We start from the raw sequence: 12,498 nt of genomic DNA, 5'->3' as shown, positions 1-12,498 counted from the left end.
ACATCCTTATTCCTCATCTTTATACATTGTGCAAATTAGACTGCACGTCTCAAAAGAAGCTCATTCAATTATGAGACTGCTGCAGTTGTAGATGGTTTATTGATTGTCCATCCACTAGGTGGAACCCTTGCTTGAAAATGCCAAGAGCTTCAGGGAATATGTCTGTACCACAGGCGGCTGGTGGTACCTTCATTGGGGAGGATGGGCTGGAACGGAATAAATGGAATGATATTAAACACATCAAACATGTGGTTTCTATGTGGTTGATACTATTCCATTTACTCAATTCCAGACATTATTATGAGTCGTCCTCTTCTCAGCAGCCTCCTGTGATCTGTACATTTATTTTGATCTGTACATTTATAATTAAGTGAAATATGTTAGTTATAATTATGGCATACTGTTAGTGACTGTAACATGAAGAAGTATCTACTTTTTCAATATGTTTTTGTGAGAAAAGTGAAGGTGGTGGTGAGGTGTGTCAGGGTGCTGGTGGTGATTTGTGTCGGGGGTGGGGTGGTGGTGGTGAGGTGTGTCGGGGTGGTGCTGGTAAGGTGTGTCAGGGTGGTGGTGGTGATTTGTGTCGGGGGTGGGGTGGTGGTGGTGAGGTGTGTCGGGGTGGTGGTGGTGAGATGTGTTGGGGGAGGGGTGGTGGTGGTAAGGTGTGTCAGGGTGGTGGTGGTGATTTGTGTCGGGGGTGGGGTGGTGGTGGTGAGGTGTGTCGGGGTGGTGGGGAGGTGTGTCTGGGTGGTGGTGGTGAGGTGTGTCAGGGTGGTGGTGGTGAGGTGTGTCTGGGTGGTGGTGGTGAGGTGTGCCGGGGTGGGGTGGTGAGATGTGTCAGGTTGGGGTGGGGTGGTGAGGTATGTGGGTGAGAAGTGGTGGTGGTGGTGAGGTGTGTCAGGGTGGTGGTGGTGAGGTGTGTCGGGGTGGTGGTGGTGGGGTGTGTCAGGGTGGTGGTGGTGAGGTGTGTCGGGTGGTGGTGGTGAGGTGTGTCGGGGTGGTGGTGGTGAGGTGTCGGGGTGGTGGTGGTGAGGTGTGTCGGGGTGGTGGTGGTGAGGTGTGCCGGGGTGGGGTGGTGGTGGTGGTGAGGTGTGTCAGGGTGGTGGTGTGAGGTGTGTCGGGGTGGTGAGGTGTGTCGGGCTGGTGGTGGTGAGGTGTGTCGGGGTGGGGTGGTGAGGTGTGTCAGGGTGGTGGTGGTGAGGTGTGTCGGGGTGGGGTGGTGAGGTGTGTCAGGCTTGGTTGGTGGTGGTGAGGTGTGTCAGGGTGGTGGTGTGAGGTGTGTCGGGGTGGGGTGGTGAGGTGTGTCAGGGTGGTGGTGGTGAGGTGTGTCGGGGTGGGGTGGTGAGGTGTGTCGGGGTGGGGTGGTGAGTGTGTCGGGGTGGGGTGGTGGTGGTGAGGTGTGTCAGGGTGGGGTGGTGAGATGTGTCAGGGTGGGGTGGTGAAGTGTGTCGGGGTGGGGTGGTGGTGGTGAGGTGTGTCAGGGTGGGGTGGTGAGGTGTGTCAAGGTGGTGGTGGTGAGGTGTGTCGGGGTGGGGAAGTGTGTCGGGGTGGGGTGGTGGTGGTGAGGTGTGTCAGGGTGGGGTGGTGAGGTGTGTCGGGGTGGGGTGGTGAGTGTGTCGGGGTGGTGGTGGTGTGTCAGAGTGGGGTGGTGGTGGTGAGGTGTGTCGGGGTGGGGTGGTGGTGGTGAGGTGTGTCAGGGTGGGGTGGTGAGATGTGTCAGGGTGGGGTGGTGAAGTGTGTCGGGGTGGGGTGGTGGTGGTGAGGTGTGTCAGGGTGGGGTGGTGAGGTGTGTCAGGGTGGTGGTGGTGAGGTGTGTCGGGGTGGGGAAGTGTGTCGGGGTGGGGTGGTGGTGGTGAGGTGTGTCAGGGTGGGGTGGTGAGGTGTGTCGGGGTGGTGGTGGTGGTGGTGAGGTGTGTCAGGGTGGGGTGGTGGTGGTGAGAGGTGTCGGGGGTGGGGGGTGGTGGTGAGGTGTGTCAGGGTGGGGTGGTGAGGTGTGTCGGGGTGGTGGTGGTGGTGGTGAGGTGTGTCAGGGTGGGGTGGTGGTGGTGAGAGGTGTCGGGGGTGGGGGGTGGTGGTGGTGTGAGGTGTGTCGGGGTGGGGTGGTGAGGTGTGTCGGGGTGGTGGTGGTGAGGTGTGTCGGGGTGGTGGTGGTGGTGGTGAGGTGTGTCAGGGTGGGGTGGTGGTGAGAGGTGAGAGGTGTCGGGGGTGGGGGGTGGTGAGGTGTGTCGGGGTGGTGTGGTGGTGGTGAGGTGTGTTGGGGTGGGGGTGGGGTGGTGGTGGTGTGTCAGGGTGGGGTGGTGGTGGTGAGGTGTGTCAGGGTGGTGGTGGTGAGGTGTGTCGGGGGTGGGGGGTGGGGTGGTGGTGGTGTGTCAGGGTGGGGTGGCGTGGTGGTGGTGAGGTGTGTCGGGGGTGGGGGGTGGGGTGGTGGTGGTGTGTCAGGGTGGGGTGGTGGTGGTGAGGTGTGTCAGGGTGGGGTGGTGAGGTGTGTCGGGGTGGGGTGGTGAGAGGTGTCGGGGGTGTGGGGTGGTGGTGGTGTGAGGTGTGTCGGGGTGGGGTGGTGGTGGTGAGGTGTGTCAGGGTGGGGTGGTGAGGTGTGTCGGTGTGGCGTGGTGGTGGTGAGGTGTGTCGGGGGTGGGGGGTGGGGTGGTGGTGGTGTGTCAGGGTGGGGTGGTGAGGTGTGTCGGGGTGGGGTGGTGAGAGGTGTCGGGGGTGTGGGGTGGTGGTGGTGTGAGGTGTGTCGGGGTGGGGTGGTGGTGGTGAGGTGTGTCAGGGTGGGGTGGTGAGGTGTGTCGGTGTGGCGTGGTGGTGGTGAGGTGTGTCGGGGGTGGGGGGTGGGGTGGTGGTGGTGTGTCAGGGTGGGGTGGTGGTGGTGAGGTGTGTCGGGGTGGGGTAGTGGTGGTGGTGAGGTGTGGCGGGGTGGTGAGGTGTGTCTGGGAGGGGTGGTGGTGGTGGTGAGGTGTGGCGGGGTGGTGGTGGTGGTGGTGTGAGGTGTGTCAGGGTGGGGTGGTGTGGTGGTGGGGGTGAGGTGGGGTGGAGGGTGGTGGTGAGGTGTGTCAGGGTGGGGTGGTGGTGGTGAGGTGTGTCGGGGTGGGGTGGTGGTGTGTCGGGGTGGGGTGGTGGTGGGGGTGAGGTGTGGCGGGGTGGCGTGGTGGTGGTGAGGTGTGTCGGGGGGGGGGGGTGGGGTGGTGGTGGTGTGTCAGTGTGGGGTGGTGGTGGTGAGGTGTGTCGGGGTGGGGTAGTGGTGGTGGTGAGGTGTGGCGGGGTGGTGAGGTGTGTCTGGGAGGGGTGGTGGTGGTGGTGAGGTGTGGCGGGGTGGTGGTGGTGGTGGTGTGAAGTGTGTCAGGGTGGGGTGGTGTGGTGGTGGGGGTGAGGTGTGGCGGGGTGGAGGGTGGTGGTGAGGTGTGTCAGGGTGGGGTGGTGGTGGTGAGGTGTGTTGGGGTGGGGTGGTGGTGTGTCGGGGTGGGGTGGTGGTGGGGGTGAGTTGTGGCGGGGTGGGGGGTGGTGGTGAGGTGTGTCCGGGTGGGGTGGTGGTGGTGAGGTGTGTCTGGGAGGGGTGGTGGTGGTGGTGGTGGTGGTGTGAGGTGTGTCAGGGTGGGGTGGTGGTGTGTCGGGGTGGGGTGGTGGTGGGGGTGAGGTGGGCAGGGTGGGGTGGTGGTGGTGAGGTGTGTCAGGGTGGGGTGGTGAGGTGTGTCGGGGTGGGGTGGTGGTGGTGAGGTGTGTCAGGGTGGTGGTGGTGTGAGGTGTGTCAGGTGGGGTGGTGAGGTGTGTCGGGGTGGGGTGTGGTGGTGAGGTGTGTCGGGGTAAGGTGGTGGTGGTGAGGTGTGTCGGGGTGGTGAGAGGTGTCGGGGGTGGGGGGTGGGGTGGTGGTGGTGTGAGGTGTGTCAGGGTAGGGTGGTGGTGTGTCGGGGTGGGGTGGTGGTGGGGGTGAGGTGGGCGGGGTGGTGGTGGTGAGGTGTGTCAGGGTGGGGTGGTGAGTTGTGTCGGGGTGGGGTGGTGAGGTGTGTCAGGGTGGTGGTGGTGTGAGGTGTATCAGGTGGGGTGGTGAGGTGTGTCGGGGTGGGGTGGGGTGGTGAGGTGTGTCGGGGTAAGGTGGTGGTGGTGAGGTGTGTCGGGGTGGTGAGAGGTGTCGGGGGTGGGGGGTGGGGTGGTGGTGGTGTGAGGTGAGAGGTGAGAGGTGTCGGGGGTGGGGTGGTGGTGGTGTGAGGTGTGTCAGGGTGGGGTGGTGGTGGTGAGGTGTGTCAGGGTGGGGTGGTGGTGGTGAGAGCAGTCGGGGGTGGGGTGGTGGTGGTGTGAGGTGTGTCAGGGTGGTGGTGGTGAGGTGTGTCGGGGTGGGGTGGTGGTGGTGAGGTGTGTCGGGGTGGTGGTGAGGTGTGTCAGGGTGGTGGTGGTGGTGGTGGGAGGTGTGTCAGGGTGGGGTGGTGATGGTGAAGTGTGTCAGGGTGGGGTGGTGAGGTGTGTCAGGGTGGTGGTGGTGGTGGTGGTGTGAGGTGTGTCAGGGTGGGGTGGTGATGGTGAAGTGTGTCAGGGTGGGGTGGTGATGGTGAGGTGTGTCGGGGTGAGGTGGTGGTGGTGAGGTATGTCAGGGTGAGGTGGTGGTGGTGAGGTGTGTCAGGGTGGGGTGGTGATGGTGAAGTGTGTCAGGGTGAGGTGGTGGTGGTGAGGTATGTCAGGGTAAGGTGGTGGTGGTGAGGTGTGTCAGGGTGAGGTGGTGGTGGTGAGGTGTGTCAGGGTGAGGTGTGTCAGGGTGGGGTGGTGGTGTGAGGTGTGTCAGGGTGAGGTGGTGGTGGTGAGGTGTGTCAGGGTGAGGTGTGTCAGGGTGGTGTTGGTGGTGGTGAAGTGTGTCAGGGTGGGGTGGTGATGGTGAGGTGTCAGGGTGGGGTGGTGATGGTAAAGTGTGTCAGGGTGAGGTGGTGGTGGTGAGGTGTGTCAGGGTGAGGTGGTGGTGGGGTGGGGTGGTGGTGGTGGGGTGTGTCAGGGTGAGGTGTGTCAGGGTGGGGTGGGGGTGGTGAGGTGTGTTAGGGTGAGGTGGTGGTGGTGAGGTGGTGGTGGTGAGGTGTGTCAGGGTGAGGTGGTGGTGGTGAGGTGTGTCAGGGTGGGGTGGTGATGGTGATGTGTGTCAGGGTGGTGGTGGTGGTGGTGAAGTGTGTCAGGGTGGGGTGTGTCAGGATTACACATAGAATTAGACAAATTAAAATAACTCACACAGCCACAGATGGATCAGCACTTGGTTTTTATTGTATTTATTATTGAATCTTTATTTTGACGGAGTCATGCTGAGACCAAGGTCGCTTTTACACACACCATTACATATCAAACACATCAATATACACTATACACATCAATATTCATTATACACATCAATACATGAAAAGCAAAACACAATCACAGAAAACAAACACTGTCTTCAGAATAATAATTGACTGAAGTTCAAGGATTGCCTATCCACTCTCAGATCTCCCTCCAGCTCAGTCTAAAGGTCTGGGAACCTGAGATTATCGCTAATCGCCTGGCCCTGGAGGTCAGATGAGGTGGAAGTGTGAAGCAGTTATTTCAGTGGCCTCCTGTGATAGAAAATTCTGGATCACTCCGGTTTAGGTGACGGTGAAGAGGGTGAGGATGGAGGGAGACATAGGTCAGTGCTTGGCTGGGCTAGAGTCAATGAACGACAAGACTATTCTAGGAGGATCAGGTTTAGAGTCTGCCGTCCTGATCACGATTTACTAACTAAATACTTACAATAATATTGTGGTAGTAATTGGCTACTCAAAAGCGTAACCTTTTTCTGTGTACCACTCAAACCGACGAGCAGCAGTGCCTCATCTTTCCTAGCTCTTACATCACATACATGTTGACTTGTATCGATTTGCTTTCTCATATGATCTGCTATGAGCTCCATGTTCTACTGGCACAGTGGTAAAAACGAGAATGATACTGTAGTTGCATAGCAACAGGATCCATGACTGGTTCTCAGTCAAACTGCAAGGATGAAAGTAATGTTGGACGGTAATGACCAACTGGGCACACACTGGTTGAATCAACGTTGTTTCCACATCATTTCAATAAAAATAAGTTGAACCAACGTGGAATGGACGTTGAATTGACGTCTGTGCCCAATGGGGAGTGAGAAAGACTATTCCTAACAGTATGGAGACCAGGCCAGAGGTGGTGGGTTTACCTCCATACTGTCTCACTTCATGTCTTCCATCCCACCTTCATGTCTTCCATCCCACCATCTCACGGACCAAATAAAGGGTGCGTTCCTCTGCCCAGGCGTGGCTGACGCCTGCCAGATCTTACAACGCCTGGGTAGATATTTTAAGTATCAGGTAACCACATCATATGTTATAGCAATCTGTCAGTTGATGACACAATCGATGACGTGGCACGCAACCATTGGTTGATGCATGCAACGTCTGAGCAGGGAACGTGGCCGTAGAAATAAGCCACGGAGACTACTTTCTTTAAATATTGACGTGATCAAGGCCCCACAGGCACGGCACCTCGTTAGGGTATAATTAGTGAGGTTTGCTAATGAGGAGGAGGTAGCAGATCCCAGTCTACAGGGCCCAGGGAGGGAGGGAGGGAAGGGGGCGTTAAATATGTGGGGCGGTACTATTGTCACACTATTATACACTCTTTACACGGAGTCACACTTACAGTACACTAATACTCAGCTACACCCACCACTCCTACACAAACACACTGTCTGTACTCAGCTACACCCACCACTCCTACACAAACACACTGCCTGTACTCAGCTACCCCCACCACTCCTACAGAAACACACTGTCTGTACTCAGCTACACCCACCACTCCTACACAAACACACTGTCTGTACTCAGCTACACCCACCACTCCTACACAAACACACTGTCTGTACTCAGCTACACCCACCACTCCTACACAAACACAGTGAATATACTCAGCTACCCCCACCACTCCTACACAAACACACTGCCTGTACTCAGCTACACCCACCACTCCTACACAAACACACTGTCTGTACTCAGCTACACCCACCACTCCTACACAAACACACTGTCTGTACTCAGCTACACCCACCACTCCTACACAAACACACTGTCTGTACTCAGCTACACCCACCACTCCTACACAAACACACTGTCTGTACTCAAATACACCCACCACTCCTACACAAACACACTGTCTGTACTCAGCTACACCCACCACTCCTACACAAACACACTGCCTGTACTCAGCTACACCCACCACTCCTACACAAACACACTGTCTGTACTCAGCTACACCCACCACTCCTACACAAACACACTGTCTGTACTCAGCTACACCCACCACTCCTACACAAACACACTGTCTGTACTCAGCTACCCCCACCACTCCTACACAAACACACTGTCTGTACTCAGCTACACCCACCACTCCTACACAAACACACTGTCTGTACTCAGCTACACCCACCACTCCTACACAAACACACTGTCTGTACTCAGCTACACCCACCACTCCTACACAAACACACTGTCTGTACTCAGCTACACCCACCACTCCTACACAAACACACTGTCTGTACTCAGCTACACCCACCACTCCTACACAAACACACTGTCTGTACTCAGCTACACCCACCACTCCTACACAAACACACTGCCTGTACTCAGCTACACCCACCACTCCTACACAAACACACTGTCTGTACTCAGCTACACCCACCACTCCTACACAAACACACTGTCTGAACTCAGCTACACCCACCACTCCTACACAAGTGGAACATACACAAAGGTGCAGTGAACAGTGATGAATGGTTGGGATGGTGAACTTCAGACTGGAAGATAGGAAGGCAGCAACAACTTGTTGCGCTCTATTCTACTGTATCTCAAAAACATGTCCTGGCATAAGAACACATCAGATGTTGATTGTGGGAGTTGTCCTGGAAGCAAGAGTTTGCAGAGGGTGCGTGGAGACGAACGGATCGTTTCAGCTTATCAGGTTCTATTCTACGACGGGCTGATTCTCCTGTGGCCTGATTTAATCATTGCCTCCCTCCACCCACAAGTGTAACAATGCTCTCAAATCAGGTCATATCCTGCCGAGATCTCTACTACATCCTCACTCTGAAATGGGATCTCTCTCCGGGCACTTTATTTCACTGCTGAGCCCAAAAGGAGAGCAATCAGGTTAATTATGTGATTGCAACCGGTATATGGACTAAAACGAGAGCATGCATTGTTTGTTGGAAAGCTTGCTTAGTCATCTCAGTTCTTGGTCAAATGTAATTGTTTCATGGCACAGGAAACTAGGATTCAGGCTAATTTTGGGCCCTGAATCTTTTTTTACTTTATATTTTTATATTTAAATGTTTTGGTCCTGGAGCTAAATCCTTAGTTCTGTCATAAACCAGGATGAAAGTCACACTGGCCTCAAAAGGTAAACTGAGAGTAAAGGTCTGTTCTGTCTCCTTCAGTTGTCAGCTATACACACGCACCTGACTGATCACACCCAAATACCCATCATGCACCTCTCGGATTAAGCTGCCTATTGAGCCATATTGGCAATTAGGGAATTAAATGAAAACATTTTTCTCCCTTTATTTAACTAGGCAAGTCAGTTAAGAACAAATTCTTATTTTCCATGACGGCCTAGGAACAGTGTGTTAACTGCCTTGTTCAGGGGCAGAACAACAGATGTTTACCTTGTCAGCTCGGGGATTCGATCTTGAAACCTTTCAGTTACAAGTCCAACGCTCTAACCACTAGGCTACCTGCTGCCCCAATGTGGTGAAGATAGTGATTGTTGCAATTTTTTGTGTACTTTATAAAGAAAGTATGTGTGACATATCCACATCAGATCACTAAAGATGGTAAACAAGCAGCTGAATCCTGCCCACACAGCCCAGACCCCATTGAAGGTGACCTAGTTGCAGTCTATGCAGGGAGGGGTCATAAGAGATGTCGGGAGGAGAACCTTCCCAAATACTGTTCATGTATGTCTCTATTTCTCCTATATTCGTTCTTGTATTTTTAGCCACCACCTCCATTTATCCACTTATTTTACCCCACACAACCCCTCCCTCTTCTGCCTCACTAGCAAACACATAGGGTAAGATGGTGAGGATGCACAGCCTGAAACTCACTGACTGTTTGAGGTTCAGCCAATCATGAAACAGATGCGTGGTGTGTATAAGTGTTGTCGCCCACTGAGCTTCAGGATGTCTTCCTTCCTTAGGAACGTTGATACGTAACCGACCTGCGACCCTCCTCCCCTGATCTCACTGAGTCACGTTGCCGTAGCGATAGTTCTCCTCCTCAATGTCCTGGTTTCATTCTGTCTAATTATTCTCAAAGTTCAAACTAGAACAGCAGGGTGACCTTCAGCAACTAGTTTGGGGAGGCAGAGAGATGTGCTGAGGGGAGGGCAAGAGGGAAGATGAGCAAGAAAGACACCAGAAATAGGCTGGCCGTCCAAGGGAGATTACTCCAAAAAGCAATGGGAGGAATATAAATATCTTTAAGTAGGTCGTATCAACCAGAGAGCAACCCGTTGGATACTGTGTGATATGGTTTTGCTGGAGACTGCAACTTTGCAAGTTTCTCCTTTTTGTTCAGAGGTATGGGGATTTGGGGGTGACTGATGATAGTGCGTTACTCAGCTCTATCTATACCAATAGCACTGCAGTAGAATTTCAACCTCAATTGGTATAAGTAGCCCTTTATTGTTATATTTCAGTTTAAAGTGATGTACATAAAGTGTAATATTGGGATGCAAACTCAAAATGTAATAAATTTCAACTCTATATCTGACATGGTACAGGTGTCCTCTTTTTGTTAAGCCCATAACCATGTGAGTGAGGTGTATACCTTTGTTTCAAAGTAGATTTGTTTAAGACTACCAAGAAACACTCTGTGGGACCCTGACTTAGCCCACTGCAGTACAAGGTTAATATATGTAACTGACACTGGCACATACTGTAAGTCACCTGGAGTTGATCAAATAAGTCATGCTAACGTAACTGGAAAATTTACAGCACCCTTCACCTGCTCAGTTGGATTACATAGTTCTGTAACCTGAACAAACATGCATTCTTTGATTAGAGGACATTAAAGACCTCCATCCACAATCTTGTGCTGGGCTAACACAATGACAAAATGTGTTCCTAGGATCTACAGTATATAATGATATAGATGATGAATACATGTATAACAATAATAATAATATATTGACATTCTGTGGTTCTGACCTTGCCATTCAACTGTAGAATTTCAACCACAGAATCCCATTCTGTGAGAGCCCTCATTTTGAGGAAGTGTACTCTTCTGGAGTGAATCCTGTGACTGAATCACACATCTGAGGTAAGAGCTGTGAGAAAAGGCCAGATGAGGTGGGCCTGATGTTGGGAATTGTAGTAGAGGGCTGTGTGCTTTCTGGTATAATGCCACCCTCCCTCCCTCCCTGTCTCCTCCTGTGTCTCACTCTATATACTGTACATCCATTTCCTCCCCCTCTCCTGGGGTTAGCTGCAGCAGTTAGGCCCACAGGTGATTGAGGGGCCTAAGCAGCGTGGTGGGCCCTGCAACGGTCAGGGCTGGAGTCACATGCTTCAAATGTCCTGCCTGAGGATGGGATTATCAACTGCACACACACATACACACAAAAACATAGACACTAATTATGAGAGCAAACCATGTGCTATGATCATGGACAGCAAAATGAAAATGGTGTGTAAAACAAACCATCTAAGTAACAAACAACAATGATTAATTTTGACTACCCAGACCCCAGCCCATCCCTAACACTCATGATGCCCTTCTCCTCCCACTCCCCCTCTAGGTCCTGTCCATAGTGAGTGGACAGAGGGGGGTTTAGCTCAAACTGCTGTAATCTGCAGAAAGCACCCCTGTGTAAGCACTGTGCCGACCAGTGTCTGGCTGCCAGTAGCACCCTGATATCCTGCACTCAGCTCTTTCCCTTTGTCACAGTGGATTGTGGATGGGCCCTCTGGTAAAAAGGGGGGGACCAGGTAGGGGTGGGACAGAGGCAGGAATGGAATACTTGTCAAATGCTCTAATTTGTTTCAGTCTATAGCACATAGAGAGAGAGCGAGAGAGAGACAGAGACAGAGACAGAGAGAGAGAAAGAGACAGAGAGAGAGAGAGAGAGAGAGAGAGACAGAGACAGAGAGAGAGAGAGAGAGAGACAGAGCGAGAGAGAGAGAGAGAGAGAGAGAGAGAGAGAGAGAGAGAGAGAGACCTTGGAGGTAGAACAGCATGGTTGTCTAAGGTTGGGACAGTGGAGCCCATGCCCATCTTCTGAAAACATCTGAAATCCTACCTCTTTAAAAAAAGAAACACACACACACACACACCCCTATTCCCGCTCCAGATAGATGAGTGGTGGGTCACTCTCTCTGACTCTGTGTCAGTCCTGTTGATGTAGAGGGAGAGTCCAGATGGGGAATGTCTAGCCCTGAGGCCTTCCCCTTCTGCCACCCCATCTTCTAAAGCCTGGACAGACTGGTAGATTTGACTCTTCACCACCTGCTATTAGATCTCAGCCCCAGCCCCCTGCCCAGCACAACACACACACCAACAGACAACCGTTTGAGTCATCCCTCATCTCCTATTCACTGCACTATAAGGCTGTAATAAGCTTAGAATGGGACCCTTGACATACACAAGGGTCCCATTGACCAACATACCAACACGAGGACAATAGAGAAGAGTTGGATCATTGTTTTGTTTAGACTATTTTGGCCACACTGACACACACATTTGTAATGTAGGTGTGCTCCTACTAGAGAAAGTAGGTGTGCTCCTAGTAGAGTGTGCTCCTACTAGAGAAAGTAGGTGTGCTCCTAGTAGAGTGTGCTCCTAGAAAGTAGGTGTGCTCCTACTAGAGAAAGTAGGTGTGCTCCTAGTAGAGTGTGCTCCCAGAAAGTAGGTGTGCTCCTAGTAGAGTGTGCTCCTAGAAAGTAGGTGTGTGTCGTATGAATTAGACCAAAATGCAGCGGGAATGTGAATACTCATCTTCTTTAATGAAGGAAAACGTAAACACAACAAAATAACAAACATCGACGAGAAACAGTCCTGTCAGGTGCAACAAACACTAAACAGGAAACAACTACCCACAAATCCCATAGAAAAAACACCCCTACTAAATAGGACCTTCAATTAGAGGAAAGAGGAACAGCTGCCTCCAATTGAAGGTCAAAACAATAAACTAGACATAGAAATACAAAAACTAGAAAATAGAACATAGAAATACAAAACATAGAACCACACCCAAAAACCCCGACAACACAAAACAAACACACCCCTGCCACGTCCTGACCAAACTACAATAACAAATAACCTATTTTACTGGTCAGGACGTGACAGTGTGCTCTTAGTAGAGTGTGCTCCTAGAAAGTAGGTGTGCTCCTACTATTTGTCAAAAACATAGTTGTGCCATATCTTATATCTTTCACTTTATACATTGGAGCAAGTTCTGCCCCTCTCTGTCTGTCTGCAGTAATTTTAA

The sequence above is a fragment of the Salmo trutta genome, chromosome 12 (genome assembly GCF_901001165.1).
Source record: "Salmo trutta chromosome 12, fSalTru1.1, whole genome shotgun sequence".
Classification (NCBI taxonomy): domain Eukaryota; kingdom Metazoa; phylum Chordata; class Actinopteri; order Salmoniformes; family Salmonidae; genus Salmo; species Salmo trutta.
The sequence above is the reverse complement of the archived record's forward strand: the minus strand, read 5'-3'. Positions refer to the sequence as shown.